Source organism: Cupressus sempervirens, chromosome 2, assembly GCF_028749045.1.
Source record: "Cupressus sempervirens isolate cs-2001-9-10 chromosome 2, ASM2874904v1, whole genome shotgun sequence".
NCBI classification, from domain to species: Eukaryota; Viridiplantae; Streptophyta; class Pinopsida; order Cupressales; family Cupressaceae; genus Cupressus; species Cupressus sempervirens.
Genome location: NC_143119.1, coordinates 453,271,649 through 453,290,726, shown reverse-complemented (window position 1 = coordinate 453,290,726; position 19,078 = coordinate 453,271,649). Strand labels below are relative to the sequence as shown.

Sequence of the window (19,078 nt, the reverse complement as noted above, 5' to 3'; positions counted from 1 at the left end):
AATGTCTTTGCTAACAATATTGTATTTTTTAGCTCATGATGAAATGTGGAGGCCTCTTTCAGTCAACAGTTTGATATTGCTAAGTGCATTGTTGGCCACAAGGAGCATGCAAACATCCTCGTCTATGCCCACTACAATTGGTAAAACATTTTTTTGCTATATTTTGTAATGTGCTAATCATGCATTATTTTTTTTGTTGCGTGGATTTTATACTCATGTACCTATTTTGTGCACTAATAGATAAATCTTCAGTTGATAGAGCAACAGAGACCACTACTACTAAAGCTGATCCATTTCCTAGAGTAGTCCATGTGACTAGTACTGGTTTGTTTATAGGGACATTGTTGCTAAACTAGAAAACTATGTTTTCGTTAAAATTATGAAAGCTTGCCGGTGCTTTAGAATTGTTATTATTTAAAGTATACTTTTAGTTTACTTATTCATAACTCATTTTGGATTGATAATCCCTTTATGTTTTTGTAGGAAATAATATTATTCTTTGATCATCTTTTTGATATGACATTGAGGCTATTTGGATCCACCATATGTAAAAGGTACGTAGTTTCAAATTATTACTACAATATTTTTCTTTTCTTCCATTTATTGTACTATATTAAAGTTATTGATTTAACAATTTTATTAAAAAAAAAGAAGGTGGAATGAATAGGGTTTTGAATTAAAAATTAGCTGATTACATCTTTTGAGGACCTATTTGGAAAAAACATTTTTGATATTGCCCTACTTCTAAAAAGAGCATCAAGACATATAAATACTATGAGGGACCAATATAGAAGGGATCTAAAGGAGAACCCAAAGTATGATCATCCTCCTATGATTCCATCAATGGAGTGGAATGAAATAATAGAAGATGCAAAGGAGAAAAGGCTACGTGATAATAAAATAAATTCACCAGAATAGGGCAAAAGAAGATGTATCACGATAGTATTAAGTAGAATGTAATCATGCACTAATTAGTGATCTTTGTAAATATATAATCTAACATGTTTTAAATTATTCATAGATTGTAGGACACATCAGTGGCTACAAAAGTGAGACTAGAAAAGGTTGGCCAACACAAACTTGGCTTTGGTGGCTTTTAGAATAACTGGGGGGGAGGGGGGGGGGTGAATCAATTATTCAAGGTCTAGATGTACAATTTTTTTTTCACAATTCAGTAAACCCATAAAACATTTTAATCATGCATGCATTCATTATGTGTTAACCAAAATTGATATGCTACTATAACATTAACATGCAGAAGTATAAGGCGTTAAACATAACACATCCATCAGTACACTTGACACAATGATTTAACATGGAAATCCAATTTGAAAAAACCCACCAGTAACGTGCTACTCTTTTTTCAATCTTTTGAAGTGATGCCCTATTAAAGGCCAACCCTATTAAAGGTTACAAACACACTATTAAATGTGACCTAGTTAAGGGATTTATATCACCTTGTTAAAAGTGAGCATTGTTAGGACTTTAGGCCATTCACTTGGAATGCAACCCTATTAAAGGATTTTCCAATGACTGTTAAGTCAACCTTTCTCCAAAAGATTTACTCTAATCTGATACAATTATTAGAAAGTAATAGTAGAGCTTTGATCTAATACAACTTACAACCTTACTTGTAGATTACAGATCACTATTCATTCCTCAACTTTTCTTGGCTTCTAATCTTTGTAGTTCTGACAACTTGTTCACCCTTCAAGCATTCATCCTCCTCTAGCCTTCTTTCTTAACTTGCAATTGCAGACTTCTTCACTTGGGTCACTTGATGAAGCAAACCTTCTTCCTTCTCCTTGTTAGATTTTCACATCCAAAAAAACTCTAACCTCTATCCAACTTTGCTTCATGACCAGACATCCCTACATATAGGGAATTAGAACTCTTTTTCCCACTTATTATCAATCTCAAAAATCAGGGTTTTTGATAGGTTAGGTAGGATACAATGTATCTACTCCACATCTTGTCTTCTCTAGAGACTTCTCCTAGAATCCATTTGAATTTGCCTCCAAAATGGTTTACATAAGATTCTGTGCTTCCAGCTCATCAATCTTATCTTCCTCCTAATGCACAAGTTCTAAGAAAACACACTTCTCAACTTTTAATTGTTGAATCTTTGATCTTTTTCATAATGCAACAACTTGACATTATTAATTTACTGATGCTTGACACATATTGTGTTACTTAGCATCAACTAGATTTTACTAGTGCTCGACATCAACTAAAAATCACTCAGCTTCAACTACCTTGCTCAACAGCTACTAACTTGCTTGACATCTACTAGTATACTCATCATCTACTAAAATTTCTTTCACTTGGCTCCAACTGACATTTTTCTTGGTTTGCACTAACTTTGCTCAGCACCTTCTATCAGCTTGGTCAAGCTTAGCAAATGAACTTTGTCCAACCTTATTCTTTTGATCTTTCTAAGTGTAGCCAATCATTTTGTAACTTCAAGTAGCTCAACAATACATTATGTTATCACTGTCTTAACTGATTCTTGCACTTCAATACATAATCATAACTCAACTTACATCTTGTTGATCAAATCCTCCTCATCAATCAACAAAGTGATAGTGCTTGAAACATATAAGAAATTGTCTTACTAGCATGTAGTAGGTTTGAAATTAGTGACAACACAATGATTGAAAACACTTCTTCAACAATCTTTCATTCAAATGATCTTTTCAATCATATATCAACAATCTTCCTCTTTGGCATTGATGGCAAACCAAACTAATCATCCAGTTTAAAAAATGATAAACTAACTAGGTTAAAATAGTAAGGCAATACCAAAAAGAAAGCTTGTGAATAAAGCTTCTCCCTCTATCAACAATTCCCTCTTAGGTTACAAAATATAACATTCTATTCTCTTCTTCCATGGATAAGAAAAATATCTGAATATCTCCCTCTATTTGTTTTCTGCTCTCTCCTCTAATTGCTTTCTGCTTTCTCCCTCTTTCTTTCTTTTAGTCTCCTTCTTTTGCTAATATACTTTTCTCCCTTGATCTTCTACTTTTATCATCTCTCTCTTGATCAATATTTACTTGATTAGTTTCATGTATTTTCTCCCTCTTTGATAACAATGCCAAAGATGTATACTCAACACTTGGCATCTTGATATATGCACTTGCAGGCTCTTCTATTTTCTCCCCCTATCACCTTACTTGTGATTGATTTAAAGTTTTTAGTTTTGTCATTACTTTAGGCAACTTCCTAAAGTAAGATCCACTACATCAATGTGTATGAAATGAATATCAGCTTGTTTGATACAGGGTACTCCTTCTGTCTTTTACATAGCCTTTGATAGGGGTATCACCCCTAATTTACCTCTTAGATACTCATAAGCATCCTTAGGTAATGCTTTGGTGAAGATATCAGCAATTTGCTCCTTTGTGTTGTTATATTACATTTTCACCTCTTTTTCTTGAACCAATTCCCTTACATAATGATACTTTATTGCAATGTGCTTTGTCTTTGTATGCATTACAAGATCCTTTGCTATATTTATAGCCCTTGTATTATCACAACAAAGTGTCACTGGTTCAGTGATCTCTTCCTTCATTCCCTTTAGTAGCTGTTTGATCCATACAATGTTTGTGATAGCAACAACAACATACTTTGCTTCAGCAATAGATTGGGAAGTACAACTTTGTTTCTTGCTTGTCCATGTTACAAGTCTTCTGCCTAAGAAAAATGCTTCTCCATTAGTGCTCTTTCTATCATCAATATTTCCAGCTCAATTAGCATCAGTGTAGATGTGAGGCCTCACCTTGACCCATCATAGCATAGACATTTTATTATATTTTGATATTTGAGATCTTAATAATTTGATAGCCATTCGAGATTTAGATGGACAATGGGTTGTTTTATCAATTTATTTTGATACTACAGTAGTATTTTACATTATGATATGCACTAAGAACCTATTATTGTGTATGAAATGATCGAACACATATGGATGTAGTTTTATGACATATTACTATTAGATTTTGATGTGATGCAAAATGTTAATTTGATTATGATGCTTTATAAGATGAATGATTATGATATGCAGATAAAACTCAATGATGACTTATGACATGCAGATTTTGATATTTTAACATTTTAGATGGAATAATCAAAATGACCAGGAAAGAAAAATTTATTTGAATTATGTTAATATAGATTTTGTAAAATTTGAATTATGCATTTATGATATACACTTTATATGACCTCCTTGGACTACTGATACTCGAGTTTGATGTGCAGGAAGTGTAACCATGGAATTTCTTGGGGGAAACAAGTTTCAAACCTATGTGAACACAATTTAACCAAGGTGAATCTTTGAAAGATTCAAAAGGCTCGTTGTGAAAGTATTTTGTTTCGTAATGTAAGTTTTCTTGTATGAGGAAATGTTTAATCATAATTTAGATGCATTAAGGACATGTCATGGTGAAGTGTAATGTATTTTAATGTGTCACTTGACACTTGTAATTGTCCATGTGTTGATGACATGTCACCTAGAGTGTTGGTCACAAGGCACTTCATCGCAGTCCTTTTTTTTTCTTCCAATTAATGTTTTACTACACCCACTTGGGAGAGAGTGTTAGGATGGGTCACCATCATGTTGATTTTCGAATTCAAACTTGTCAGGGATTTTAGGGGGCCTAAATGGGATCCTAAAGTGTCATTTTATTGAAAATAAGCCACCCTAATGGTAGTATAAGATGTTAGGGACCTAAATTCAACCATTTTAGTGATTAGCTAACTTAGGGGACCCCTTAAAAAATGCACTCTTGAACCAATTCGAAATTTTGGGTTTCCTCATAAGTGTACCCTCACAATCCCACTTGGTCAACTTTCTTATTTTGGAGGGGCAACAATGTAAGAAAGAGGGGGGCTGATGTTCCTATTAAAATAAGGTTGGTAAAGAGTCTTTTTGAAGGGATGGTGACAAATTAGTTGTTGTTCACCCACTCTCTAAGTTTAGATACAATTAGGTTTTGGAGGGAGAGGAAGGAATCTCTACTACAACTATCATTACCCTAGGTTGGACCAAGGTTGGTGTTTTCAAACTATGCTTCACTTTCTTTTCTTCTTTCTTGTAGTATGGCAAAATAAATCTACAAGTGTGAAGGATTTGTCAATGGAGTATGCATATTTTGTGAGTCTTTGCATTGTGGATTTTGGAGTTGAGTTGTGGCAAGGTGAATGTGAATTGTGATCTTGAAGTTTTATTGGTTTTTCCTTCTTGATTTTCTTGTTTTGATTTGAATGTTAAATGTGATCATGGGTGTGAAGGCTTCACTCACCCTTGGGAGGGAAGAGAAGCCTTGGGTGAAGGGCTTAGTTGGGCTCAACAATGTAGTAGAGAGTCACTTCTCTTGGAGAGAAGGGGAAAATTTCATGGAGTATGGGCTTCATTGAAGCCATTATCTTGATATTATGATTTGGGGGTGATAAATTGAGATATCAATTTGGGGGTGATAAGTAGGAATTGTGGAGAGAAGCATGTATGATGCAAGCCTTGTTGAGGCATGGTGAAATTCAATGTGTGTGTGTGAGTTGTATTGACATGGCATATCTCCTCTTGAAGAGCCCACCTTCACCCAATGTTCTTATGATTCCAATGGTGAATCAATGTGCAAGCCATGGGAGGGATTTGTTTTTTTGTTATGTGTCGTGTTCATGCAATGGCAAGTGATGTATGCGTGTAACCTATTTGGATCTTGTTTCCCCTACTCAAGGTGGCTTCATAGAAGACTAGGATGGGAGGTGAGCCTCCATGGTTCCAAGTTTGTGTGCATGTTGTGAAGATGGACTCCTTGAAGATATTAGGGTTTATTCTTGGCAATGCTGGAAACCAAGTGTGTGTGGAGATACAAATCTTCCATGTCATTACAAATGTGTTGAGATGTCAAGTCCCCACGGTTATTTCCATGGTGATGTTAAATAAATTTGTTTACCATGGTATATTATTGAAAATGTGTAAGGAAAAGTTGAGAGATTGCATACAATTACTTGCAAGGAATATGCATTATAAGTTTTCATATTTTGTGATTGGATGTATTGTATTAGATCATGTAAATGCAACACTTCTTCTTATAATTCCATTAGTGTAAAGATTTCATAGTGGTTACATCCCTTTTGATGTAGTTGATTTAATTCAATATATAAATGGTTGTATTGTAGATATGTATATGTTATGCATTCAATGTGATGGAAGAAGGTTACTATATTTTATTAGTTCATTGTTCATGAGTATCCATTAATCCATTTGGGTTCTAGTTTCAATAATTCCCTAGATTGAATAACATCATTACATCATCAACTCCTTTCTCTAAAATTTTCATGGTAGAAGTAGGAGAGAATTAACCGTAGCATAATATATGTAGCCAAAATTATATGAGGAAGGAAATAAACACATGGGAAGTGGAAAATATTCCACTCCCCATTACAGACCAATAAATTAATCCCAAAGAATATTCCCTAGGATCTTGACTCCTAAATAAACCTATTAAAACATAATAGTGTTAACTTGCAAGGAAATAATATTAATGGAAGAGTCCAAGATGGTCACATGACCTTTGAGGGGACCTAAGTGCACTTGTGTTCCTTGAAAAAAAAGAAATACTAAATAAATGTTATACCTACATGAGTCAAGGCCATCCTTGAAAGGACCCCTTAACCCACATAGGACTTTGAGATTCTTAAAGGAAAAGAAAAGAAAAAAAAAAATACTAAATAAAATCAAGTAAAACTTATGATATCCCTGCCTAATCGACACCCCTTACTCATCATCCAATAAGATATAAATTCAAAAAAAAAAAACCTAGGAGCATGGCCTAAGTCTTGGTGCCTAGTCTCAAAGAAAGGGAAAAGAAATTGTACTTAAACCTTGGCCCATCTTCCCTAGGTGTACCTTTCCTGATGGACACATGTTAAAAGCTTAGACTTGCCCTAATTCTTAAACAAAGTTAGAGAAACCCCTTCCTCCTCCTTAGGTGCACTATTCCATGAAAAAGGTTAGTAAGGCAAACCATTTTCTTGTTTTTAAATTTTGAAAAAATGCCTCTCTTCCAATCACCTTGGGGGATAGAAGACCTAGGCACCTAGGAGAGAGCATGGTCTCCTCCATGTCTTGGAAAGAGAGTATTGCGCCTTCCTAGGTATTTAGATTGTTTGGGCATGGGAATTAAGTTATGGAGTTTTAAAGGACTATTAAGGAATGTAGTTAGTAGGTGGGGATTAAAATAATTTGGTAGGTGTTAAAATTTAGGTGTAGTTTAAAATTGATATTAGAAAGTAAAGAAAAATGTTAAAAGTAAGTTATTTAAATTTAATTGTTTTTTTGTTTCATGTTATGGGTAGGGAAAGAGAATGGGTCTTTTGTATTAAATGGTTTTCTTTTATTAAAATGTTTTTGTTTGATGTCATGTTAATCTTAGTGATAAATTCCAATGATAGTTAGAACATATAAAGGTAGGCATTCCTGCATAAAAATCTATCACTTTAAATAGTATAAAGATGCCTATGAAAAAGTGATAGATTTTTAATTAGTATTTAATTATAAATAGTAAATAAAATAAAAGTAGTAATAATAAATAGGTGAATAATTAAAAACATAGCATGTTTAACGATTATTCCGGTAACAAATACTTAAATAAATAATCTATATAACAACCTCAATATGTGCATGAATTTAATATGTGAAAGGGTGCCAGTCATAAGGGACACATTAAGTGGTATGCAAATCTTTAATAATAATGTTTGGATTAAATGTAGGATTGTTATTAGGATTAACTTTAGATGTTGTTAGGATTAAATGTTTTTGATTTGTTAATTATATATAATTAGTGAATAAAATAATTTTAAATTAATAATAAAACTCATAAATAATTGAAATAAAATAAATTAAGGGTTATGTATGACAATTACATTTGAAATGAATTTCCCAATAAATAACCTACATAATATTAAGATTATGTACACAATACTAAAATATGGAAGGATATGAAACATACACGACACATTATAGTGGAAGAAGAAATTTTATGAATGCATCGTAATTAAGCACTAACAAGATGATAAATGATAGGGGACAATATAAAATTCACACAAAAATAAGTAACCCTGTGTGTGTGTGTGTGTGTGTGTGTGTGTGTGTGTGTGTGTGTGCGTGTGTGTGTGTGTGTGTATGGTGTAGTGATAATAGATAACTTGTTAACACCTTGTTGTAATGTAAGGCATCGCATGTGTGCCTCCTGCGCTAGCTCTTGCTCAATACCCTAGTTATGCTCTATTTAAGAAAATAAAATTGGAATAGAATTAGATATGCTGGCATCTAACTAATAACATATCCCTAAACCATATCTTGGAATGCTAGAAAACTAACCCTCACACCTAAGGCCTAGTTAGAATATCAACATACCTAGAAGTTGTTAAGTATGACCTCCAATTCATGATTGAATTTAGTGATACCCTAATGTTCTTAAGAAACATGAATTATAGATTTGAATCTTTGTGTAGTTCGATAAGGTGTATCCATTATACATAGGTATATGTGTATTAATCCTTGATGTACCTTTCTATTTGATAAAGAAAAAAAATTGGTTGTGTTTTGCCTTGATAAATTTAGGGCATGACAGTAGGATTTGAGTTCAAACTTTTCATTCTTCTTATCGTACAAACCATATTCTTATGTTCCTTTCAAGTATCTCATTATTATTTTCATGGCCATCAAGTGATTCTCTCTAGGGTTAGAAGAGAATCTAGTGACTATCCCCACAACTAATGCAATATCAGGTCTATTGTGTACTACATATTGCAATTTTCCAATCATGGATCTATATAATGTTTGATTGACCTCAGCTAAATCATCAATTTTTGATAGCTTGAGTGCTGTTATAGAAGGTGTACTTATTGGTTTTGAATCCTCAAGTCCAAATGTCTTCAATATCTCCTTGACATATTTTGACTAAGTGATATATACAACATATTTCATTTGATAGACTTGTAATCCACAAAGAATTTGATCTCACTAAACATTGACATTTCAAACTCTTACTTCATCTAATTTGCAAAATCTTTACACAAAGCATTTTGTCCTCCAAATATTATGTCATCAACAAATATTTCAGATAATAGTATACCTTTTTCTTTATCCATCTTCATGTACAAATTCTTGTTGTCATTTGTCCTTTCAAATCCAATCTTAACAAGATAAGTATGAAGTCTCTCATACCATGCTCTTGGTGCTTGTTTCAATCCATATAGGGCTTTGTGCAGTTTACATACCATGTTCTTATTGTTTTTATCCATAAGTCCTTCTGGCTGTTCTATGTAGACCTCCTCTTCTAATATCCCATTAAGAAATGTAGACTTAACATCCATTTGATAAACTTTGAAACCTTTATATGCTACATAAGCAAGCAAAATTCTTACTCCTTCCATTCTTGCAACATGGCCAAATGTCTCACCATACTTAATTCCTTCTTCTTGTGCATACCCTTTGCAAACTAGTCTTGCTTGTTTCTTGTTACTTCACCATTCTCATCTAGCTTGTTCCTAAATACTCATTTTGTGCCAATCACATTCTTGTCTTTTGGTCTTGGAACTAGGCTCCAGGTCTTGTTCTTTTCTATTTGCTAAATTTCTTCTTCCATAGCCTTACACCAGTCATCATCTTCCAATACATCTCTCACTATCTTAGGTTCCTTCATGCTTAACAAACATGATTCACTTCTCAACCTATTCCTTGTCATTGGTCTTGCATCTTTGTCTCCAATTATTTGATCTATAGGATGGTGTCTTTTGACATATTTGGACAATCTAGGCTCAGTTCTTGTGGCAGAATTTTGTCTCTTAGCTTCAGTATCACTATGTGCATCTCTGTTAGGTATTTCAAGATCTCTTTCATGTGTACTAATCTTAGAGTCAGATTGTGCATTCTCTTCATTCTACAACTTGGCATCTGAATTCAACTCAACATTTCACAAGATGTGACTCAACAGTTGTTGAAACTTGTTGCTAATTTACTACATGATTTGTAGCATCTTCTTTGGTAGGCATTCCCTCATAATAGTATACAAATGTCTTATAATATTTTGGTTCTTATGTAGGTTCAGCTTCATGTGCTTCTATAAAATCATCAAAATTCACATTTTCACTTTCCACAATCTTGTTAGTGTTAGTAATTAAATACTCGTAAGATTTACTTCTTGTGAAGTAACCAAGGAATATACCTTCTTCACTCTTTGCATCAAACTTTCCACTCCTACGATCTTTAAGAATATATAATTCACTTCCAAATACCTTAAAATATTTCACTTTGGGTGGATGACCATACCATAGTTCAAAAGGTGTTGAGTGAGTACCTTTCTTTAATTGCACACTGTTCAAAGTGTATACAATAGTACTTACAACTTCTCTCCTATTTTTTAGAGCAACATTTTTCTCCATTATGAGTGTTCTAGCACAGTCCATTACATATTTGTTTCTTCTTTCAGCAATTTCATTTTTTGGAGGGGTCTTAGGTGTTGATGTTTGTCTTTTAATTCCTTTGTCATTGCATAACATCTCAAACTCATGTGAAGCAAAATTCACCTCCTCTATCTGATCTCAAGCATTTCAAGCTCTTACCCGTTTCTTTCTCAACTCTTGGCAAGTACCATTTAAACATTTGAAAAGTATCTATTTTTTGTTTTAGAAGCATGGCTGTCATCATTATAAAGTAATCATCAACAAGTAGCATTATATACCTATCTCCTTTATAGCTTTACACTTCAATATGTCCACACAAGTTAGTATGAACAATTTCAAGTATTTCTTTAGAGGTTTAACTTGACTTTGTCATCTTGCCTAGCTGAGATTGTTTGCACATTATATTTTCTTGTTTCTTCAACTTAGGTAAACCAATAACTCTTTTCATGTTACTGATACTAATTAGATTATCAAATTTAACATGACATAATCTCTTGTGCCAAAGCTATACATCATCAAATTTTGCAATAAGACAAGTAGCATCTTCTATATTCAAATAGAATAGATTACTTCTAGTTTGATCACCTTTTCTAATCAGATTTCTATTTGTATCATATATCTTGGCTGATTTATTTTCAAACTCAACTTTGCACTTCAAATTATTCAGTTGTGACACACTTAACAAGTTATAATTTAATCCTTCAACATAATAAGCATTATTAGAAGAAATCTTGTCTGTGACTTTGATAGACCCTTTCCCTTTTATCAAGCATGGTGCATCATTACCAAATCTTACACTATTTCCATCATTATAGGTTAAGGTAATGAACTTACTTTTGTCTCTAGTAATGTGATGTGAGCATCCACTGTCAATGATCCATTTATCATTCTTGTTCACACAAGTCATAAGTGCAGTAGCTTCATCCTCATTTGATTCATCTTTCATTACAACATATACCACTTCATCATCATTTTAATTAGAGTTATTTTCAACAGCAATGTAGCATGACTTCTTGCCTTTGTCTCTATAGTCTCTTCCATCATCTTCTCTTCTATTTTTGTGCTTGTTTCCTTCTCTAAAGTTCTTCTTCTGTGTACATATTGCTACAATATAACCAACTTGATTGCAATTAAAAAAAATGATAGGCAACTTACCTTTGAATTTACCTTTTCCTTTATGGAATCTTCTGGCCAACTAATATCTTCCTCATCCATACTACTATCACTAGATGCATACTTCATCTTTCTTTTCTTCTTCTTTGGCTTTACTTCCTCAGAGTCCTTCAGTAACAATTTTTCTTTGAAAGTTGATTCAATACTCTTTGGTCTGTAGTTGTCAAAATTAGATAACTCAAAAGTAGCGAGTCTTCCTACCAAACCTTCAAGGGTTAGATCATTTCCTAGCATACATCTTAATTATTGGATGGAAAATACTCTAATAGCATACATAGGCAACAATGTTCTCAAGGATTTACTTAGCACAATATTGTCATCTATTTTACCAGTTGCACTTTTGATTGCACTAACAACTTCTTTTATTCTAGCAACATATTGAACAATATTCTCACCTTCTTCCATTCTCATGTCATCAAAATTACCTTTGTGGCTCTCTGCCTTGGCTCTTTGAACATTTTTGTCTCCTCCATAGATGGTGTCTAGGGCATCCCACATCTATTTTGCACTTTTAAATTCTTTGATATCATCAAACTTAGCATAGCTTAGGGCAGAGGCAATCTCCAATGTTGGTTGATTGTGTTCTTTCTTTTTCTTTAGATCTTCAACAGTTAGGGCTCCTGCTAGATCAACATGTGCAACTAAAATGCAAGATTGTGCATAATCTCCAAGTCTTCCAAGGTATAGCTTCATCAAGCTTTTTGATGTAGAAAAGTTATCTCTATTCAGCTTGGGTACCTCTCATTTTGACATTTGGATCTTTATGCTTTTAGTACCTTGAAACTAATCCTCTTAAGAAACTAGGCTCTAATACCAATTGTTGGAATTCCTCTTAGAATAACGGGGGGGGGGTGAATTAGTTATTCAAGGTCCAGATGTACAAATAAAACTTTTCACAATTCAATGAAACCATAAAACATTTTAATCATGCATGCATTCATTGTGTGTTAACCAAAACTAATATGTTAATGTAACATTAACATGTAGAAGTATAAGGCATAAAAAATAACACATCCATCAGTACACTTGACACAATGATTTAACATGGAAACCCAATTTGGGAAAAACCACTAGTAACATGCTACTCCTTTTTCACTCTTCTAAAGTGATGCCTGTTAAAGGCCAACCCTATTAAAGGTTACAGCATATACTGTTAAATGTGACTCAGTTAAGGGATTTTGATCACCCTATTAAAAGTGAGCCTTTTTAGAGGAATTTAAGCCATTCACTTGGAATGCCACTCTGTTAAAGGATTTTCCAATGATTGTTAAGTCAACCTTTCTCTAAAGGATTTACCCTAATTGGATACAATTGTTAGAAAATAACAATAGAGCTTTGATATGATACAACTTACAACCTTACTTATAGATTATAGATCACTATTCAATCCTCCAATCTTTGTAGTTCTGACAGCTTGTTCACCCTTCAAGCATTCATCCTCCTCTAGCCTTCTTGCTTAGCTCGCCATTACATACTTCTTCACTTGGGTCACTTGATGAAGCAAACCCTCTTCCTTCTCCTTTTCAAATTTTCACATCCAAAAATTCTCTGACCTCTATCCAACTTTGCTTCATGACCAGACATCCCTACATATGTGGAATTAGAACACTTTTTCCTACTCATTATCCATCTAAAAAATTAGGGTTTTCAATGGATTAGGTAGCATACAATGTATCTACCCCATATCTTTTCTTCTCTAGAACTTCTCCTATAATCCATTTAAATTTTCCTCAAAAATGGTTTACATAAGATTCTATGCCTCTAGGTCATCAATCTTATCTTCCTCTTGATTCACAGGTTCTAAGAAAATAAACTTGTTAGCTTTTAATTGGAGAATCTTCTATCTTTTTCATAATGCACTAGCTCAACCTTATCAATTTACTGATGCTCGACACATACTATAACTAGATTTTACTGGTGCTCGACATCAACTAAAAATCACTTGGCTTCAACTACCTTGCTCAACACCTACTAACTTGGTTGGTCTCAACTAGCATTGTCAGCATCTACTAGAAATTGCTTTCACTCGGCTCCAACTAACTTTTTGCTCGGCTTGCACTAACTTTGCTTGACACCTTCTATCAGCTTGGTCAAGATTAGCAAATGAATTTTGTCCAACCTTATTATTTTTATCTTTCTAAGTGTAGCCAATCATTTTGTAACTTGAAGTAGATCATCAATACATTATGTATCACTTTCTTAACTAATTCTTGCACTTCAATACATAATCATAACTCAACCTTTTCTCTAGGTACTTTTGTTACATCTTGTTGATCAAATCCTCCTCATGAATCAACTAAGTGATAGTACTTGAAACATATAAGAAATTATTTCACCAACATGTAGCAGGTTTGACATTAATGAGAAAATAATGATTGAAAACACTTCTTTAATAATCTTTCATTCAAATGATCTTTTCAATCATATATCAACATTATAGTGGTGGAGGTATTAATTTTCTATTGGAAATCAATTATACAATTATGAATACAATTTGACATCTTCAATTGCAATTTGAAGAGTAACCTTTTTTTGAATATTTTAGAGCATGTTGAACATCATGGTGAATGGGTGGAGCATGTTCCAAGTGTTCAACATGTTGACATGGCGACAGATCAAAATGTTAATGTACATGATGTGGCATTGTTAGGTAAGAAAAATGCATGTTATGTTGTACTACTTAATTAAATACTTGTAATAGTTAAAAAAAGAAATAGAGTATGCCAATTTAACCCATTTACATGTTCTTTCAATAAAGCCCCCTTTCGTGCAGTAGCCTCCTGCTCTTCCAAATAGGAGGAGGCATCATAATTTAACATTACATGTGCCACAAGAGGAGGAGAATGAGGAAGACATTGATGCTCCTATCAACCTTTTTCTCAATAGAGCTAAGAAAAATAAAAAATAAAAATGATTTTTAAAAAATTCTCTTTGATAAATCTTTTTTGATAAACTTTGTTGGATAATGAAAGAACTTTGTTTTAAGTAATTATCTATGAATGTTGCATATTAATATTGATTTTTATTTCATGTTAATGAATATTTTTATGCGTTAATGAAGTCTTGACTAGTATTGTGTATTAATGAATTTTATATCATATTAATGCATGTTATGTGATTGTATTGATTGAATGTTATAGTTCATAAATGGATGAATAAATGAATGAAGTATGTAATTAGATGATAATGGGTAATTTAGATTGATGTTAGGGGGACGGGGGTAAGGCTAGATGAGCTTCCATCTTCATGTGGTTGGCCTTGTTAAGTAGAGAACATTAAAGTATTCTCAAAACTAAGTGAAGCTCAAACTAACATACCAAGGAATCTTAAACCCAATCCATCTACCTCTCATATTTTCATCCCAGTAAGTCATATTTTCTGCCACTTTTTGCATATTCAATATTCCATTATTCATAATCTTAATAATGACAGCCTCCATCTTGTTGGTAAGTTGTTCCTATCCTATCCTTTTATTTTTAAAAATGCATCTATTTCTCTCCTACCATAACTCCCATATGACAATAGATGGTGTTGCAGTCCACAAGCCACCATACAAACAATCCTTATTTCAAATAGGCCAAGCTTGAAACATGCTTAGGATTGACCTTGGTATTTTTGAATTCCATCCAAGTTTATTATGTAACCAACTCCAACATTGGTGAGAGTATTTGCAAGTTAATAATATGCGGTTCAAATTTCTTCATACTCTTCACAAAAAAGGCACCTTCTTAGACCTGCATATCCTTTTTCTTTGAATGTATCAGCTATAAGAATTTTATTTTTTACTACTAGCCATGAGAAAAATCCTACTTTAGGTAAGCACTACTTTCCCCATACAGTCACAATTAGATATTTGTCTTTGGTCTTAGCTATTTTCTAATTAGGTAATTATAACCCTCTTTAGTGTTCTAGTTTCCATTCTTTGAGCCATCCAAAACTACTTTATCTTGCCTTGGATGAAACATGACCTTTTTTAGATCCTAAGATTTTGATCAACTCGTCTTTTTCTCTATCTAGGATATTGATGTTGTTTAGAGACTTCCATCTCCATTCTTTTGCAATGCCCCCATCCACTACCTCAATGTAATTTTTGACGTGTTTTCCCCACCTTGCTTCGAAGAAGATCTTAGAGATTTCAAAGTTGGATTTTTTTTCTATTGTTGTGTATCCTTATTAATAGTTTGACAAAAATAGGTCATGTTCTCTATTATCAAAATTTTGTGTCATTGATGTAACAATAAGGCTTGCTTCCTTACTTCCTAGTTCTTTCTAGGTGATTATTAGATCACTTCTATGACCTTAATGGTGATTCTTGGCTCACCAACTTAGGATCAATCCAAGATCCTTTTCTTTCACCTTTCTACCATCACATGCATATAAAGGTTTTGGAGTATCTTTACTATAATTATGACATATAAAGATTCATGGAACATCCCATAATTATGACCTTTACTATTTTTGTCTCAAGTTCTGCACCAGAGTTGAATTGGTAACCTAGCTCCACTTTCCTCTGACATGGTTAATCTCATTGAGTGATGGAAGAAAACACTATTTCAAAATAATAATAACTAAAATAAAAAAGTATAATTCTTCAAACTTCTATTTTTCTTCCAATGCATCATCCTCTTATACATTATCCTTTCAATTTTAGCAACAATGTCAAACTCAAAACACAAGTTAGGTTATTGGGTCCTCATTGAAAAGTATATTAAGTTGAGTGTTATATTTTCTATATAATATTCTCTACATACATGACTGATAAATAATTCCTATCTATTCTTCTCACAATCATTGTTTCATATTTCTAATCACAAGCTATAGCTCAAATAGTATCAACATCAACAAACACATTGGAAACAATGACCTTTCCTAGGCCAGGTCTCCAAGGGTTTAACTTAGGATCTCTTTTTAATCTATTTTCATAAAAGATCCTTATTATCTTGGATAGGCCACAACCTCATCCAACACCACAAGGCTTGTCCAAAATTTTATTTCATCTCATTGGATTAATAAATATATAGTTCAGTGCTCTGAATACTTGCTAATATTGCAATTAGTTGCTTTGAGTACTTGCTAATATTACAGTTAGCTCCATTTGTGGGAGTAGTAAATTTAGTTCCTCAATCACTTTTCTATTCTTATAACATTTTACTTGTCAAAATCATAATTTAGTCTCTCTGATGAAATCAAGTTAGCTCATAGATTTCTTTAGTAGGTACATATTGAATTGATTATTGTTTTAGTTGGGATATTAGCCATTAGTCAAATTGCTTGGTAATAATATAGTCCACTAAGCTTCCATTCTAGCACAATGCTATTGAATCAGAAGAGTTGAATTCAAGAAATATGTTGATTATTACACTTTATGATTGAAATTAGGCTGACATGGAGCTCATTACATATTTCAAGTGAATTGTGTTTGAAAATTCTGTACATCAAATTGCTAAAACCAAATTTCCTTTTCCATAGGTTAACTACTGTAAGACTATAAGTGATACCTTTTTTTTGTTTTGAATCTAATTTTGTTTATTATTATTGTTTTTCTAGTTTGTAATTCTTTCTTGTTACTTTGATGCTATTTTAAGTCTATTAGAATTGGAAGTTGGAGCTTTATGTTTCCCCTAAATTTTTTTTTGCATGCACCACTTCTTCTCATAGTCATTTACTACTAAGAAGTAATTGGTTAATTATTTGATGTATCAACAAATGATCAAAATTAGTTCTTAGAATGTGACTTGATCTATTAACTTTTGTGTAAGAGATAATTCTGTCATAACCTTTTCCTCAAGTTGATAAAATTATTTATGAATAAGTCAAATTCTTAGATAACTATTTTCATACTTCTGTAATTAGAAAACATGTTCATTCCTTGTCTCTGACAATGTAAGGGTATGCTCTGTTGTTTGTTAGTTTGGTTATTTTCTAAAATAAACTTGTTTTTGTGGCAAGGTTTGTAAATGCATTCGAGGCTTTGTCATTACCAAAATTTGGTGCAAGTTAGACATCAGGTCATACTGTAGTTGTACATGAGCCCATTGTTTCATTTCCTTGGAATTATCAATTGTTTCAGTTGAATTCTTCACAACCTCATGTTGTGGGAAAGAAAAGTAATGTTTTCTTTGTAGAAGTTTCCCCTACTGCTGCATCTAACCCATTGATTCCTTTACTCACTCCTTGGAATGCTTTCACTCCAAATTCAACTATACCTATTGTATTAGCTATGTAAATGCTTTTGACTAGAATTTGATTAATTTTGCATCTACAGATATTTTTTACTTCTAAGGAACCTTGTGTATCCTATTAAAGAGTATAAGAATATTCTTTTGAAAGGCTACTCCCTACCACTTTTGCAGGGCTCTGTGCTTTCAATTTTTCGACATCAAATTATGTGATCAGTCAAAAAGCAATTGATTATTTGAGTTCATTTTCTTAATATCTAGGAAATGTCATTTTCTATCCTTAGTATGAGGTGTTGCTTCACATTCTTGTTAGAGAATCCAACAAATTGAATGGGTTGCTTGTCTTGAATTCAACATTTGTAGAATACTATTTTTTAGATGTCCAAACTATCTTGGTTAGTCATGATGCAAATGCAAGTCTTCCATCTACATCTAATCTAACCGAAGGATCCTATCCAGTCAAGGGTGTAAATGAGTTGGAACAAATAGTCAATGGGAGCAAAATTTTGATTGATTGCAAAATAGTTGATCTGGTGAAAGAATGCTAGAGCCCTATTTGGTAGCCTACAATCTTAGAAGCTACAAGAAGACTTACTTTGAAGGCTCCTAGATTATTTAGTGAAGATGATGTGTGACTGTCAACTTTACAAAAAACTACTGTTGATGATTGTCATAGAGGTGTCCTTAGATGGTTATCAAGTTAGCTTACTCCAAAGAAGGTAAAATCAATTCTTCAAGGCCTTTCCAATTGCAATGTGAATTAAGGTACTATTTTTGGAATATATTTGATCTTAAGAACTTATTTTGTATTTCCCCTTGAAAGTTATCATCAAAGAATTATTCTAGCCCAGTCTTTTTTTTATCTCATGAGTTAAGAAGTTTTTTCTTAATTGCTTGTTATCTTTTTTATCTGAATAGAAAACAAATAGTTAATGGTTATAAAAGTCTTTTTAGCAAATGAATTGGTTGATCTATGGAAAACTAATTCACCAATCATACAAGGTGAATGCAATAGTGTTTATCTAGGGCAAGTACAATAACCTATGACAAGTATGATAAATAGATATTATTATTGTTGATTTCAAACATTCATTATTAAAATATGCAATGTGTTAGGACTTGTGAACCTATTTTCTTCTACCTTTGCAATTGATATTAATATTTATTAAAAATTCAAAGCCTCTCCTCTTTTATTTAATGAAAACATCACTATTAAATGTATTCTTTTCTCATCTCATATAGGGGAACAAATT

At 32.7% G+C, this 19,078-nt stretch overlaps 1 pseudogene; it reads left to right on the top strand.

Annotated features, from left to right (window-relative positions):
• Nucleotides 1-18,589, top strand: part of LOC149573008 (putative GPI-anchored protein At1g61900) — a 28,757-nt pseudogene extending 10,168 nt beyond the window's left edge.
• Nucleotides 18,590-19,078: the final 489 nt, after the last annotated feature.